General features: G+C 46.6%; 1 protein-coding gene across 1 annotated transcript in view; it reads left to right on the top strand.

Moving 5' to 3' along the window:
- Greb1 (growth regulating estrogen receptor binding 1) overlaps positions 1–17,472 on the top strand; it is a 128,823-nt gene that overhangs the window by 35,581 nt on the left and 75,770 nt on the right. Inside the window, exon 2 of the mRNA XM_057785741.1 lies at positions 8,033–8,134. The gene's annotated coding sequence lies outside the window, so the exon portion shown is untranslated. The remainder of the gene's footprint in view (positions 1–8,032; positions 8,135–17,472) is intronic.

Genomic DNA, 17,472 nt, shown 5'->3' with positions numbered 1-17,472 from the left:
TGAGAAAAGTTGTCAAGGGTGGATAAAGATGGAGGGCACCTAGAGCATGATTGGACTGATGGCAGGAGTGTAAGCTGGTCCAGCGCTATCCTTTTGGGGATGCCATCTGTATAGCCTACACAACTCCATAGTTGTGCGCCAACCTGTGTTTGTAACGGGGGGGGGGGGATTTGAGAACATTTCTCTGAGGGTCGTTTGCAGTAACTCCTGAACAAGCAAGCCTTGGAAATAGCTCTACTAGCCACTAGCCGTTCTTTGGGAGAATAAATTGTACACAGCCTTGGTGGCCAGGGTCTTAGAGACAGAGGCATCATCGTGGGGGAACCTGAGGGCTTTGTATAAAGCTAAAAGCCGGTCTTAGGAAATGTGCACAGCACACGGGCACTCTTGTGGGCTGCGGGAGTGGGACACTGAATAGCATGTTGCAGAGGTGAAGCTGAAAAGGAAATTGGAGCCGGTACTTCCTGCCAGGGAAGTGGTACTTCCTGCTGGGGAGGTGGTTCAGCAAGCAAAAGTGTATGCTGTGTGAGCCTGCATGAGTCTGAGACCATATAAAAACCCAGAGGTAAACTGGGCGGTGCTGGTGTACGCTTTTAATCCCAGCACCCGGGAGGAGGGAGGCAGGCGGATCTCTGTGAGTTCGAGGCCAGCCTGGTCTACAGAGTGGGTTCCAGGACAGGCTCCAAAGCTACAGAGAATAACTCTTGTCTTGAAAAACAAAACAAAACAAACAAGTAAATGAAGCCAGATGTCATGTTGTCCACCTTCAACCCCAGCACTCCTTCTTCTGTGAGGTGGAAGGCAGAGACAGGAGGATTTACTGGTGGGAACTTGTGGACAGGTTAGGAGTACATGGCATGCAGAGGTTGACTTGAGCCAACCCCTGAGAGCTACCCTCTGACTGCCACAGGACTTGATCCCCAGGCTGCTGTGATTCCCACACACCTCTCTCTACCAAGTGATAATTGTGTTTTAAAAGGAAAGAGGGGGTATTTTCAGCTCCCGCTCAGATCTACTGAGTCGGAATTCTAACAAGACCCCTCAGGCATCCTTACATATATTAAAGTTGACCTTCGTAAATATCAGGAAAATTTCGAGCTAATCATGAAGTGAGGGTTTGCAGCACGCTTAAATAAAAACCCAGAGACAGATATTGTAGTTCAAGCTGAAGGTCAGAAAAGGAAAACAGCCAGCCTCTGGCTCTTACCTCTACCTCAGTCCAAAATGGCATCCTGTCTCCAGGAATCTCAGAATGAGACTGTGAGTGAGAGCTGTCTCCTCCCGTTTTATGTTCTTCTCTAGGGCTGGGATTAAAACCGTGCACCACTACAGCCCAGTTTCTATGCAAACTAGCATGGCTACTGGGATTAAAGGTGTGTGTCACCTCTGCCTGGTCTGTAAGGCTGACCAGTGGGGCTGTTTTACTCTCTGACCTTCAGGCAAGCTTTATTTATTAAAATACAAATGAAATGTTACTACAAGGGTTATCTTGAAAACTATATGAAGCATAAGAAGAAAAACAAGGGACAAATAAGACATAAAATTCAGGCCAGGCATGATGGGGCACAACTTTAACCCTAGCCCTGGGGAGGCAGAGGCAGGCGCATCTCTGTGAGTTCGAGGCCAGCCTGGTCTACAGAGTGAGCTCTAGGACAGCCAGGGCTACACAGAAATAACCTGTCTCAAATTAAAAATGACAACAATAACAAAAACATAAAATTCAGATTCTTGATTACTTGGGAAGATTGACCAGGTAAAGAATGGGAAAGCTTTTGAGGGATAATGAGGGTGCTTGTTTTGAAATTGCTGGTGGGGACCAGAGCTGGATGCCGGGTCACTGAGTCCCCTTTGCAGAGTCAGTGTATTACAAATATTATAAAAAATTACAAATAGTCCTCTGTTTACATCTATTTAAATCAAGTGCACACTGTTCTTCAAGACAAAGAGTTTAGAGGGCTGGGGAGACGGCTCAGTAGCTGAGGAGCTTGTTGGGTAGACACGAAGACACAAGTTTGATTCCCCACATCCACATCAATGCCAGGTGTGCTGGTCCATGCCTGTAACCCCAGCACTGGAGAGTTATAGACAGCAGGATTCCCAGGGGCATTCACTGGCCCCGGAGTCTCGCTGAATCGGTGAGCTCTAGGTTCATTGAGAGCCTTGTCTTAAAAAATAAGGTGGGAAGTGACTGAGGAAGACATCCAACATTGACCTCTGACCTCCATGTGCACTTGTGAATGTATAAATATACAGGTGCACACACAGGAACATGTATGCACACAGAGAGAAGAAAGGAAGGAAGGGGTTAGTGACAGCTACCTGGAGGATAAAGAACTGAGGTTAACTTGGAAAGGTCAGGGAGCTTGATGTCTGTGGAGTAAAGGCTGCCCTAGCTGTCCTGGATCGGAGATGCTATGTGCCAGGCTATCCATCTGGCCTGTGACTGTCAACTAGGAGAGGCATTACCCAGGTGGGTGGGCTAGTGAGACGGGTCAGCAGATTTCCCTGGTTGCTTCTTACTGACTCGAGGACAGCTCACATGATGCCCTGTTCCGAAATATTATTTTAAGATGTGTTACATTTGTTTATGTTGTGGAACGCTTATTTAATGGTGCAAAGATGTGTTGCATTCTTTTCTGTTGCATTTGTTTAACTCTGTGAAGCTGTGTTCCTTTGCCTGTCGAAAATGCCTGATGGTCTAATAAAGAGCTGAACTGCTGATAGCCAGGCAGGAGCGAGGGTAGGTGGGGCTGGGGTGGGGCTGGCGGGCAGAGAGGATAAATAGGAGGAGGAATCTGGGCACCCAAGATGGGGAGCGAGAAAGGGAGGAGAGGAGGACATCAGGGGCCAACTGCCCGGCTACACAGTAAGCCACAGAGTAAGAAGAAAAGAAAGGTATATGGAATAGAGAGAGATAAAAGCCTAGAGGCCAAAGGTAGATGAGACAATTAAAGTTTTAAAAAGCTGGTTCCCAAGCTTTTTAAACAAGCCAAGCTAAAGCCGGGCATTCATAACAAAGAATAAGTCTCCATATGATTATTTGGGATCTGGGTGGCAGGCGCCCCCAAAGAACAAAGAGCCAAAAAAGTAGAAGAGTGAAATAAACAACAACCAACACCAGTGCCCTGAGTCTCCTGTGCCACAATGATCTCCCTGTGACTGTGCATTCAATATATAAAAAACTGTGAACAGGAACAGAGAGATTGCCCAATGGTTAGAGCACTGGCTGCTCTTTCAGAGGACCAGGGTTTGGTTCCCAGCACCGGCATAGGTGACCTACAGTCACCTATGATTCCAGTTCCAGGGGCTCTAACACTTTCCTCTGCACTCCGCATACATCAAGCATGCATGTGGTACACATACATACATACATACATACACACACATACATACATACATATATGTAGGCAAAACACATAAATAGAAAAAAATCTAAAAATTTTCATGTGATCATATGCATAAGCAAAACAAGTAGAGTTAGAGAACACAGATTAGGAAGAAAGAAAACATGCCCGTAATCTTGCTTCCCCAAGCACCCCTATTCCCATTTTATTGTATTTCCTTCCAGCTCTTCTATATCTCCATGGAGGAGAAAGCATGGTAGTACTTAGAAGCGGGAACATCAGGTGTTTAAGGTCAATTTTGCCACATGATGAGTTTGAGGCCAGCCTGGGCTAATGAGACATGTGTCTAAAAACAAATAAATGAATACAATTTTATAAAGCGCTAAAGATGTGAATGCCGTGGCTTCCCTCCCGAAGTGTGCGCTCTCCGCTATTACTATTTCATGCATTTTGCATGCATTTAAATGCACCTCCTTAAATGCAGAAAAGTCAGCTTTGGTAATGAGCTAACACTAGCAAGAATAATGTGGAAAATGTTAATTATTATTATTATTTTGTGGAAAGTTTTGGCAAGGATCTGATATTCAGGGTTATTAATTCTTCTTTTTCCTCCCCTTATTGCCTGCCTCTAGGAGAACCTTCTCAGAAATACTCATGGTACTTGTGTGTGTCCCATGTTGGGTAGGGGGTAAGATCTCTTGCAAGTAATTCTGTTAGTAAGAGAAAAGAAATTTAACTAGGCAGTGTTGGTGCATGTCTTTATTTCCAGCACTCAGGAGACCGGGGCAGGCAGATCTCTGAGTTCGAGGTCAGCCCCGTCTACATAGTGAGTTCCAGGACAGCCAGGACTGTCACAGAGAGAAACCCTGTCTCGAAAACCTAAAAGAAAAAACAAAAAAGAAAGAAAGAAAGAATTAAAGAAAGAAACAAAGAAAGAAAAAAGAAAGAAAAATTCTGTCATTGAAGAAGTGTGTGTGTGTCCCTGAAAATTACAGTCATGGTCAACTGTAGCCAGAAACACAGAAGTGTTCATGGTTTCCTTGACTAGGACCTGCATCTCAAGGGCAGAGTTCGTAAAGTTATTGCTTTGAGCAAAAGCCTCGGAATACTTATCTCTTCATAAGCTTTTAGTTTTTGTTGGAAGATCCACCACAAACTGTATGGTGTCGGGGGGGGGGGTTCGCGGGAAACAACAACAAAACAAAGCTGTGGCAGCTGGGTCATTCTGACCTAGAACCGCCAGGAATGCTTCTAATTGCGGCAGCTTGCAGTGATGAGTTGATTCAGCCAGCCCTGCCTCCTAGGTGGTGAGAGTTCCTAATCTGGCTCATTGTTTGGCCGCCAGGCGTACTTGCCCTAACCTGTCTGGATCTGTGGGAGGAGGCAGTCAGTCCACCTCCTCGGCAGTGAGTTGTGAGCCTGCTTTCCCGTGTGGGTGGGTGCAGAGGGTGTTCTGCGTAGCGACGCTGGAGAGCTGGTGGGACAAGGGTGTGACTTAGTCATCTCATGACAGACAGCTTCCTCGCAATTGGCCTTTTCTGAGAGTCTAAGACATACCAGGCTATTCGAAGGCTCCTTAGGGTCTCCCTCTCTTTCAGAACTTTTCAACTCACTGATCTTCTAAGGGTGTTGTAGGACTCATGTTGCTGAGGAGATGAAGATTCTGGGAGCTGTCACTCGTCCCCACTATATAGCCGGTACCCCTAAGTGTTTGAACAAGTGAGTGAGGAATGAATTGCAATGCCAGGGGAAGAAAAAGACCTGGCAGAGAGAGACTGACTGAAATGGACCCAAAGAATGGGTCCCAACAATTCCCAGGTCTCCAGTGATCCATCCCTCCCACACTCAGTTCTCAAGTTCCAGGTTCAAAGGAGATGGGGTGGGGGATTCAATAGGTAAACAGACCAATAACACAAGACAGATGAGGAAATGTGCTTGTGGCCAATGGAGAGATTTATAATCTTCCTTTTAAACAAGTGCTGGAGAGATGGCTCCGTGGTAAGAGCAATGACTTCTCTTGCTGAAGACCCAGGTTTGATTCCCAGCACCTATATGGTGGCTCACAAGTATCTGTACCTCCAGTTCCAGGGGATCCAACCCCTTCTTCTGGCCTCCATGGGCACCAGGCAGATGCACAGAGTGCACAGACATACATGTAGGCAAGATACTCACACACTTTATAAAATGAATAAACCTTTCAGGAAAGGACAAACACTGACGGTAACCACTACTAAGTACGTCATTTTACTTAATCCCTGTAGAGGCACCCAAGAGAGCATCACTCACTCCGTGTTCTGCCAAGGAGGCGGGAGGTTAGAGAGGCACGGGCTCTGCCATGGGTCACAAGGTATCAGCGGGGGAGGAGGCTGGGATTGGAACCCAAGCACAGATGTTCCAAAGCTTCGCTGGAGATTCTACTTTCCTGTAAACCGATGCTGGAGATGGATTTTTCACGGCGAGCTTTGACTTTATTTTGTATTCAGTGGAGGAAAGAGACCAAATGACATGGAGTGTCAGAACTTTCTTTTGTAGAACCTAATCTCCAAGTATTGGTCCTACCCCAAGAAGAGATTCAGTGTAGAAAGACAAGCAGATGGGGAAAGTTTCTGGGTTAGATTTGGGTGTGTGGGGTGGAACGCGTATGGAGACATTTTTTAAACCAGCACCAGCATGCTGTGTATTTTGATTCATTCCTTGCTTTTCACATAGATCCATAAATCAGAAACCTAACTTATTTTTTGTTTGTTTTTCTGAGGGTCTCGTGTCTTTCAGGCTGGCTTTGAACTCACTCTGTAGCATCAAAAATGATCCTGAACTTCTCACTATAGGCACATTAGCATACTTGGTTTGTATGTGCTGGGGCTCGTGCCCAGGGCGTTGTGCATGTCAGGCGAGCATGCTACTTTTATCTTGTATGCAAGAATACAGATATACTTCCTTATGCTAAGAGGGGGGTAAAAAGGATACAGATATATAGTCATTTGTGCTATAATACAATGTGTGTGTTCATCGGGATGGGTTTAAAGACCCAGTGCTCAAACACTTAATCAGTGGTACACTTTAAAAAGAGATAAAATCCTAATAAAAAGGTCACATGTCTTACACATGTGCAAGTAGTTAAGAAATATATATACCCTGCAATAAATACTGAATGATTACCTTGAAGGGCACAGGTACTTCGTGCTGGTTGGAGCACCTGGTGGGTACTGAAGTGTCTGGATGCGTGCATTGTTTTTCTGTGTTCCTATGTAGCCCAATCCAGCCAGATGCCATTTAGATCCACTTGCCTTAGTATGTCTGGGAGAGGATGCCACACCTAAGCATACACACATGCAACTGGAGAGGTGTTCCATTTGCTGCAAACATGTCAATATGGTCATGCAAATCAGAAGTTCTGGAGCAATCATGGCAGCAGGCCTGACTGTGTGGGCTACACCGAATAAGACCTAAAAGTCTTGCTGACCTCGAGTGTGGGAAGTGGATGACTTTGTTCCCGACCTCTCCCATGCGCTACCTTGTCTACACTGGGTTCTTCCACAAGGACCCAGATGAGCTGTCCCGCCTCCTCTGGGGCCCTCCGAGAATATTTCTGGCAGTCCTTTCATGCAAGGATTGTGTAGGAAGCAGAATCTAACCCCTGACCCCTCTGAAGACTAACTGTAAGTTTTGTTACAGTTACAAATTCTTGCCGTGTCCTGGGTTTTCTGATTCTGCAAAGTCTCTTCTTTAGCTTCTGGGTGTTTCTTTTCTGTTTCTTTCCCTCAGAATGCTGGGCAACTGTTGTAGCTTTCAGTGGTTAGCAATGAGGGCAGTTACTCTGGGGACCCAGGACAGAATCTAGGAGGCCTTTGGGGGCAGGTTTGTTCCCAGGGGTTGCCTGGATTGGCCAGATGATGACCCTGCTAAGCGTCTAGGAGGGCGGTGTAGTTTCCTGGGAGTTTGGCATGTGGCCTTAGGAGTAGGTTCCAGATACCTGGTAGATTGTTTTAGAGAGTCCCACTCCTGAAAGCCCACTTGCTGCAGGCAGCCCTGGGTACCTCAGTGTGCTTCACCCACTGAAGCGAAATGTGTACTCCCTGGCGTCTGGGAGTTCAGTAAACCTGAAATTCTCTCACTATCTGTCTGTTTTCCTTAAAATTTATGACTCAAAGTAACTCCATCCATTTAAAGCTTAAAATCAAACAAACATAATTATATATATATATATACATACATATACATACATACATATATACATATACATATATGCATACACACATATATTTGTTTGGTATGATGGTCCATGACTCTGTGAGTTCTACATAATAAGTTCCAGGCCAGTCAGGGCTGCTGAGTGAAACCTTGTCTCAAAAAGAATTTATTGTAATTCATCAGTGTGTGTGTGTGTGTGTGTGTGTGTGCATGTATGTGTGTGTGTGTTGGAGGGCTTTGCATACATGCCACAGCAGCCACATGAAAAGTCAGCAGGCAAATTGCTGGAGTTGGTTCTCTCCTCGTACCATGTGGGTCCCGGGGACTGAACTCAGGTCATGAGGCCTGGCAGCAATCACCTTTACCTCCTGAGCTATCCCATAGGCACCGAAACTAGAATTTTTAAAAAGTGATGATTTCAGGAGGAGTCAGGAGTGGTGTGTGTGGAGGTAGAAATTCGTTGTCATGATAAGTTTCTGTTTGTTCATCTCTTCCAGTTGGCTGAATTTCTAGAGAAAAAAAGGACGCCTCTCTCTGCTTTTGGATCCTGGCACGTTGCCCCTAGGATGTCAGTGGATCGAGTTATATATAAATGAAAGGTAAACAATGAATTCGTGGATTAAATTGCATTGAATGAGGTCTTGGTGCTTTTATCCTAGACATTCTGAAATTCGTGAACTCAAGGGAAGTGGCCAAACACAGTTGAGCTAGAAGGGAAAATTAGGGCCCTAATTATGTGTTTTCATAAGCCCCCACAAGAGGCTGCATCAGGTTTGGGGTACAACGTTTACTTTGTCTTCTTAACTTCCTGGCTGTGTCCAATAAATTTGTAGGCTTTCAATAGTTTGCATAAGTGTGGGTCTTTGAAGTGTTCATGTGTTTGGTTGTAGCTCTGAGCTCCTTATCCTCCCTTTCTCCTTTCCCTTCTCCTTCTCTTTCTTTCCTAATGAAAGGGCAGTCATTTCAAGTAAGTTCCTCCGAATATCCTTCAAATGCCCTTTGTTGTGGGCGGTTATAGCTCAGGGGCCAAGTACATATATATATTTCCCCCAAGACAGGGCTTCTCTGTCATGTATAACAGTCCTGGTCATCTTAGAACATTCTTTCTTTGTACATCAGGTTGACCTTGAACTCACAGAGATCCACCTGCCTCTGACTTCTGAGTTCTGGGATTAAAAGCATACATCACCACCACCCAGTGCACAGATATTTTTTATTTTCCCAGACAGACGTGTGATGGCATGGATGGACACATCTATACTCTGTTCTCTTGCAGATCCCTCCATGTTAGGAGAGACAACCAAGCATCCAGACTAATTGTTCTGAGAAATCGGTGTAAGTGTAGCAGCCTATACTGGGAGCAATAGGGCTGTGAAGGAAGAAGGGAGCTGGGAGGATTCTGTTCAGGGCTGGAAGCAGGTCCACCACACTGTGGAAGAGATGCTTGGCTGGGTATTGAAGAATGAATAGGAGTTTGTGTTATGAGTAGTGAGGAAAGGCTTTACAGCAGAGGGGAACACATAGCTAGGCAGGTGTGTGTGTGTGTGTGCGCGCGCGTGCGCGCGCGTGCGTGAGCGTGTCTCCCATCTTCAGGTAGCATCTGATGGATGCTGGGAGGTGGTAGCCCCCTGTGTGCACCTGGGAAGCTCTGAGTCCTAAAGCGATCTGGAAACCGCTCAGGGACACATTTTGCGAAACTCAGGGCGTATTTACTTGTTGATGGCCGTTATCACAGTCTCTGGAGCATTCTGTTGAATAAACAGAGACTTCTCCCTGTCTCTGGAAGGTCATCACTTCTAGTTTTGGTGGTCAGGAGGGAAAAACAAGAGCTGATGTGGTCACAGCTGGTGTGATGGCTGTGCCTGTGACCTTAGTGTTCTGTTTATGTGGAAGGGGGTTTTTCAGGGCAGGACAGCACATGGCATGGAGAAGGGAGGGACCGACATTTAAAGCTGGAGGACAAGCCACGCCACACCCTCAGCAACACTGCATGATGGGGAAGGGAAGGCTCTCTCTTGCCATCCTCCCCCAGGAGCCCCTCCTTCAAGTCCCCTGAACCATGCCTGCCACATGTCTATTTGTCAGCGAGGGAAAAGCACGGCTAGCTCAAAGTCCCATCATTCAGACCTAAAGAAGACAAAACCTGCTTTGCTATGTTTTTTCTTAATGCTAACTTAGACCAGGTTAAAAAGTTAACAGATTGGGGTGAACGTGAGAGACACTCGAAGGCGCTTGAGGCGGCTGCAGTGCGTTTTCCATCAGTCCCTTTCTGATTGCTGCATGTTCACAGGCTGAGCGCTTAGCCACGACTGCTGTGGCTGTGACCCTGTGGTGTCCCTGCTGCAGATACTCTGTGCACAGAGACTTACTGAATCCACGTAGTCCCCTCCAAAAGGGCGAATTTTTTCATTCTGCTTTCCAGATTTGGGAAACTGAGGCGTGGGAATGGTGGCTTGCTCATGGTTGAACATCGAGTAAGGAAGGGTAGAAACCCAGCCCTGGACCTGGAGCACATGACATACAAACTGATGGTTAATTGTGCTGGTGTTACCGCCGATGCTACAGTGAGCAGAACATATTTTAGTATGTGTCTAAACACATACATAATAATTGAAAGCATACACTATACAGCAATGAAAATTTTACATCATATATAATCTATAGATTATATATGCAAACATATTATATATAATATATTATTATATATCTATCTGTGGCCCATGCATGTGTAGATGCTCACCGAGGTCAAAAGAGGGCGTTGGATTCCCAGGAACTATGGCAGTTGAAAGCTACTGTGTGCTATTGCTACCCACAATAGCAGTGTTAAATCTTTTTTGTTTCCCTCTCTCTCTCCTCTCCTTTCCTCCCTCCCTCCTTTCCGTCCTTGCATTCTTGTATGGGGACTGAACTCATGGCTTTTAGGCAAGCTCTCCATCCTCAGCCTGTAAATCATTCTCTTGCTGAATGTTACAGCCTAAGAGGGTCTGTGTTATTTGAAATGCCTTTGTGTGTAGCTTTCATCATATGTGGGTGTTGTAGGTTACCTTATGTATTCCTCCTCCTTGGACGTTTCTTTAGCTACCACTTTCCACAGTTACCAACAGTGCTCTGACAGAAAGGCCACAGGTGCATCCTGTATGTGATGATCCTTCTCCATCCTCCCCTGAAGGAGAGTGAGGGCAGAAGCCCCAGGAAGTTGCTTCAGGGTTCCTGAACATTGTCAAGCAGGACCACCAGGGGGCGCTGCTCCCCAGCCGCCAGAGAGTGTGTGACTGTGGTCTGGATGCCACTTTTCCTAGGAGCCGCTGCACAGGCAGGGGTGGGGGTAATGGGGGTATGAAGGTGGGTGGTGGGTGCCTTAATTCCATCCTGTGTTGCCTGGTACTTTTGGGAGTGGCACTCAGAAACATCTAGGAACTGCCTTTGCTGACTTGAGCAATAACAAGAATAATTCTACCTTTTAGACTTTGTCATAGAGGTAAATGGTGTTGAAATTCTCAAGTTGTATTCAAGTAAGTCACCATCATAGGGAAATAGAGATTAAAATTGTCTACTGCAAATAGAGTTGTATCTCGCTTCCCTTCTTCCCTGTTTTAGTTAGGATTTGCTCGAGAGTCCTGAATTCATAAAAGAAATGTATAGAATGTAGAGAGGGCTCTGGATTCCAGCTGGGGTTTTGTCAAAGATTTGTATTGCAGTAGAAACAAATGCTGCAAACGACAGAGTTGAAATCTGCCCTTAGGGCCAGGGGGTGGCTCAGTGGATAAAGGCATTTACAGTACAAGCCTGGCGACCTGAGCTCAGATGTGAAACGTATGTGGCTTGTCTCCAGACCGCCACACATATGTGCACATGTATACAGCCACGCCTACACAAAATTAAATAACTAAAAATAAAATCTATGCCTCTCGCGGATCTCAAGGGAGCTCCAGGTGTAGGGTATACCCCGTGATCAGGAGGTGGTGACTTTTAGGGATCCGGGTTGCCTCTGGTTCACGCCGGGCTGCGTGCACTGCATTGTCTGCTCACTGCCCCACACAGCGCAGCTCGGGTCCCCACCCTTTGCTTTCCGCACAAACGTGCTTGGTTTTGTACTCCCAAGTACAGAAACTTCCACATTGTTGAAAAAGGACCAGTTGGACCGCCTGCGGGTAGACAGCAGCATTGTCATGTACCTGCGGGAGAGCACTGTGACCCGTGTGAGCGCTTCAGTTCTGAGAACGTTGACCCAGCGGGAGCGGGGCAGATGGAGCTCCTGGAACAGCCACTGCCAATTCCCTTTTCTGTGGGGAGGGGTGGCAGCCATGGTGTGACTGCAGATATTAGTTCCGATACCATCAAGCGTCAGGGATCTGGAGCTGTGGTGTCAGGTCCACACCCCCCACCCCCGGGCTCCCTGCTGTGCACCAGCGTGGAGCAGAGCCGCCCCACACCCTCTGGTCCTGCATCCTGTTCTCTAACGCAGATCAAAGGCGTGGGTTGAGGGAGGCAGGGAGCCACTGAGAGCTTCCCGCCCTTATGGGGATTTGCAACCTGCCCTTAGCTGGTTGGCTTAGGGGCTGCCTGCGGTGACCAGCTTTCTGTAAGGTATGGTAGATCTGACTTTGGGGTTGAAGAGGTCTGTGTCGCCTTTGCTTATTTATGACAGTATTGGCTGGGATAAGTGTATTAGCTGCAGAATATTAGCCTTTTGTAAGATGCAAGATCCATAACCAAAGGGAAGCTCACTCAGTTATGCACTTGGTGCTGTTTGCTGTGGTGCCTAAGGAGGACGCAGATGATTCATTTCGCACAAGGTGGTTACAGAAGCCACAGTTCCTGCTATTACAAAGGGCAGACTAAGGAAGCTTCAGACACTTCTCTTTGGAGTCCACTTTGCTGGCTCTGGAGAGGGGGCTTTCCAAGTGACGTCTCCTCCGACTTTGTGCTTCCATTCACCGCTGGCCAGGGCCAGAAAGCGCAGCATACCTCTTTGTCATTCTTTTGGAGAGCCCTCGAAGATCTCCAAACAATCACCCCCAACCTTCTGAGAACAGACGTCTGCAGAAGGTATAGCAAGGCAGGGGAGTTTCCTCACAGGCTGGGCAGGCTCAGGGGATGAGGGGCTTGTAGCTTGGTCACCAGCCACCTTCCCAGTCCCCCACCTTCCTCCCTCCACAACACCTGGTGGAGTTCATAGTTCCTGCAAGACAGATCAGGGAATCTCCATTCGAATGCCCGCGTTTCCTGCCAGCGGAGCCACCAAAGAGTTTATGGGATGCAATTCTGCGGTTTAGTGCCTTTATTGCCATATCATATATTCAGGGCTTGCTTCGGCTCTCGTGTGGGAGCCACCAAGCCTGGTGGGATGCCTGGGAGGGAAGAGCATGTCATATTCAGAAGGCATCGCTTTGTTCTGTCCTGTTCTAAATTCTGGGCTCAGAGGGTAAAAGGCTCTTACTGCCAAGCCTGACGGTCTGAGTTTGGTCCACCAGACCCACATGGTAGAAGGAGCAAACCAATTTCTGTGTTGCATAAACAGGCATGTGAGTATGTATGTGTTCACAGACATGCTTGCCCATGTACACAAACTTCAGGCTCATTGGACACAGACCGTCCTATCATTGTGTGTAGGATTGTTCTAGTGAGAATTTGTTCAAAAGTTAGAAGGTAGAGTAAGAGTTCATGCTAGCTAGTGTAGGCCAATGTAGTGAGACTTTGGGTGGTTTGTGGGCCCCGTGGCTGCCTCTGTCACTCTCATCTATGGTACTGGAAGGTAGACAGAGATTCTGGGGGATATGTCTCCAGAAAGAGCTAGAACTCAGAGAGAGGCCCGAGGAGTGTTTGGGCTGCATTCAGAACAGACAGGGCAGGTGGAAGGTTGAGAGGAGGGGCCAGTGAGGAGCCGTGCATGGGGCCTGAACCGGGAGCCTGGCCTTTCTTCTCAAGATGTGGGGAGATGAGACAGTGGTGGGGGTCATGGGACTGGGCCCCTGGAGGCCCCGTGAAGGGAGCTTTGCAGGGTCGGGTGAGGATGTTTCAGGGCAGCATTGCGACCTGTCCATGCTTTCTTAGCTCGAGGTGGAATGATCATGGAAGCATTGGACTCTTGGGTCAAACTGTGATCTTGAGGGAGGGGAAAAAGGGGAGAGAGAATGGTCTTTGCTTCTCACAGGGCAGGCGGAGGTCATACCAGAAGCATTTGTGGTTTGAGACACACCAGCTTTGTGAACTTGGGCTTTGAGATTTTCTCTCTCTCTCTCTCTTTTTTTAAATTAATATTTTATGTCTTTGTGTTCTACATGTACACCTGCAGGCCGGAAGAGGGCCTCAGATCTCATTACAGATGGCTGTGAGAGACACCTGGTAGCTGGGAATTGAACTCAGGACCTCTGGAAGAGCAGCCAGTGTTCTTAACCGCTGACCCATCTCTCCAGCCCGGGCTTTGAGACTCTTGAAGCCAGATGTACTGTCTCTAGGAGCCTGGGGTGGTCTGGGTGGTGGACAAAGGACCCTTCTCCATAGGAAGCTATTTCAGGCTCAGAGGGAGAGGGGGGCAGAAGTGAGGGGATGGGGACAGGAAATTTTTTTGCTGCTTTCTGCAGCTGTTTGTTGGGGAGCTGGTAGACATGGATAGGTCTCTGTGGCTTTTGGGAGAATAAACCCAGGTCCGTGTGAAGATGCAGGCAGCTCACTGGGGTGGGGGAGCAGCGTCAGCTTCTGGCTGAGGCCTTAACTGAGGGAAGGAACAGTGGCTGAGCAGGCTTTGCTCTGGCAGGAGAAATGACAGGTGCACAACTTGTTCCCTGTTTCTCATAGGAAAATTCCTCTTGGCTACAACTGGAACCAAGAGCAGGAAGGTCTTTGGTAAATACCTGAGGGAGAAAAGCCAGCTGGAAGACATTTTAGATTGTAACGGGGTGGGGGGTGGATCCTGGGGACCCAAATCATAAACCCAACTGTGCTTATCTGTCGCGGGCTGCTTCTGAGCACTGTTAGACAATCTCACACTCCATCCTCCAGACCTCACTGTCTGCCCCCTTCGCTCCTGCCTCCCCTGAGTAGCTGGTATCTAGGGTCTTCAGTATCCCAGTACCCTGGGACATAAAAAGAACAAATACAAGTATCTATTCATGTGTGTCTCTATAGCATATTTACTGACCCATACAGTTAACACACGGGCTAAAGTGTCATTTTATAGTTATACTATAAAACATACATTTTATGCTCTAAAATTAGAAATTTTATACTGTAAAATGGTGAGCTGGCTCAGTTGGTAAAGCGCTTGCTATGGAAGCGTGAAGACCTGAGTTTGGATGCCTGGGACCCACTTAAAAAGCTGGGTGCTATGCCACCCTCTGTCATCCTGGCACTGGGGAGGCAGAGACAAGAGAATCTCTGTAGTTCAATAGTCTGCTGGTCTTGCTGAGTTGTTGGGCTTCAGGTTCGGGGAGAGACCCTGATTCAAAACAAAGATGGAGCGTGAGAGGCAGATACTCAACACCGAGTGCTCGCCCTACAAATGTACTCAAGGCATGTATCGTTTGGATATGCTGGAAAGTGATGGATGTGAAGAAATAAAATGGCTAAACTGAAGTTTTATGTGTTTGTGCATCTTTTGTCGCTGTGATGGATAGGTTCTGTGATGGAGACCATGTGTGCTCTCTCTGGAGGTTCCAGCAGCAGAGAGGGGCCTTATTCTCTGAATAGTTACAGAATTTTCTTGTCACTCAATGGAGAGGTTGCCCACCCAGGGGCTACCTAGCTTTGTTGGGCATGCTTGCTTAGGTTCTTTAGAACAGTGTCCTAGCAGGTATACCCTACCTTTTGACATAGCGACATGATATTGTCTTCTACAGAGTTTGTGCTGCAGATCCACACTGAGTTCTAGAAAAGGCAACAAATGTCTCACAGTGGTTTAAGTAAGTCTACAGTTTGTTCTGGGTCACATCCATAGCTCTCACTGGTTGCACATAGCCCACGGGCTGTGGATTAGCACACTAGAAGTTGGATGGAATGTCATAGCCTTCTATAAAATCGGGCAGTGTCGTGTGACTACTAGAAAAGGTCCTAGAAGGAAATGGTTATGCATAGATTTAGCCACAAACACGAGGGCGCCTGAAACGCTTCTAGTCTCCATTTAAACTAGTGAGGGTTCATTTTCCCAGAGGAGACGTGTGATGGCGTGCATGTGCAGGCAGAGACCGGCTTGTGAGAGTTGATTTTGCTCCTTCCACCATATTGGGTTCCAGGGAGCAGATTCAGATCATCAGGCTTAGTGGCAAACACTTTGACCTGCTGAGCCCTCTTGCTGACCCAAGGAACCATTTCTTTCTTGGGGTGGGGGGGTTTACCTCTTTATTTCCATAGGATGCCTTTTGCCACAGCGTTTCGTTTGTCCAGACCATCTTTTCATTTTTACTGCAGAATATGAGAATTTAGCTTTCTTATATATCCTGTAACAATTATTTATCTTTCTATACACACACCCTGAACACACACACACGTATCCAACACCCTATCAACATTAACATGTTTACACATACTTGAATTCGCGCATCCGATACACAGTGACACGCACATATCCAGACAGACTGCATGTACTCAGACTCACACATGTACAAAACAGGTGCTCATTCCTCCCTTCCCTTTACCTTGTAAACTGGGTGAGTCCATACTCCCCACAGACCTGTGGTCTGTGAAAATCAACACTCCCACCTGTTCATCTCCCTGCAAGTACTGTTTCTTTTCTAGACTTTAAATTCTTATGAATCTAGTCTCATATTTTGGTAGAGCTGGAAAAACTTCCATTGAGATGTAATACACCACACAGTCCAGTCTGTCACCTTGGGACATCCTTCCCAGAGCCCTGTTGTCCCCTGTTGCCACACAACTCCATTCCTGTTGTTGTTGGCGCCTGTGAGCCCCTTTACTGTCTCATGGTTGGGTTCCCTTTTTGGAGGTTCTGTGTCTGCACATTTGCTTGTGACCTCCAATTTCTAGTAGCTTCTAGAAGCCTTGAACTTCTAAAAATGTATTCTCGCTTCTTTTCTTTGGATCTTGAGTTTGATTGGGTATAAAAGTCTAGGTAGGAAAGTTCCCTTGAAATTCCAGAGCATTCTGTTATTATTTCAAGTGTCCAGTGTTGCTGCCGGGACATCAGAGCCATAACGGTCTCTTCAAATCTAGACTGTGACTCTTCTCTCCTCTCTTTTCCTCGTTGTTAGTAATCTCCTAATATTTCATGGTCATATACCTTGGTTTGTATATTTTTTCTTTTATCATGCTGGGTACTCATAGGGTCCTTTCAATCTAGAATCTTCTAGGTGATTCCTTGAGGGCCATCCCTCTTTCTTCCCTTTGCTCCTCCTCCTGAAACTCCTAGGGAGTTCACAGATTAGTGTCAAATTTTCTTTCTTTTTCCTTCCAACCTCAAAGAGCATCATCTAGCATGTCAGCAGGATAAAGACCCTAAAAGAAAACATGAAAGTATTTTCCTTTGGCATTTGCCAGGACTTTCCTCACCAAGGAAAGTATGAATATTCTTAGTGACTTTATGAAATGTTTTATAGTAACTGTGGCCAGGTGTAGTTCGTTTTCCTCTCATCTTGGAAACAATATGACAGGACAATGACATGGTGAATTTAATGTTAGTATTGTTTCAGTATGTAATAATTAAATAATTTAAGTGTTGTTATCTTTTCTATTCCTTGATTTTTTTCCTTCCTTTCTTCCTTCCTTCCTTCCTTCCTTCCTTCCTTCCTTCCTTCCTTCCTTCCTTCCTTCCTTTTTTTCTTTTGTTTTGGACAGGGTTTCTCTGTATAGCTCTGGTTGTTTGGAAATCTCTCTGTAGACCAGGATGGTTTTGAACTCACTACTTCTGCCTCCTGAGTGCTGGGATTAAAGGCATGTGCCACCATTGCCTGTCCCTGTCTTCTGATTTCTTAGCTTCAACTTT

The sequence above is a fragment of the Chionomys nivalis genome, chromosome 1, assembly GCF_950005125.1.
Source record: "Chionomys nivalis chromosome 1, mChiNiv1.1, whole genome shotgun sequence".
Classification (NCBI taxonomy): Eukaryota; Metazoa; Chordata; class Mammalia; order Rodentia; family Cricetidae; genus Chionomys; species Chionomys nivalis.
Note: the sequence above shows the minus strand (reverse complement) of the source record. Positions and strands in the feature narration are given on the sequence as shown.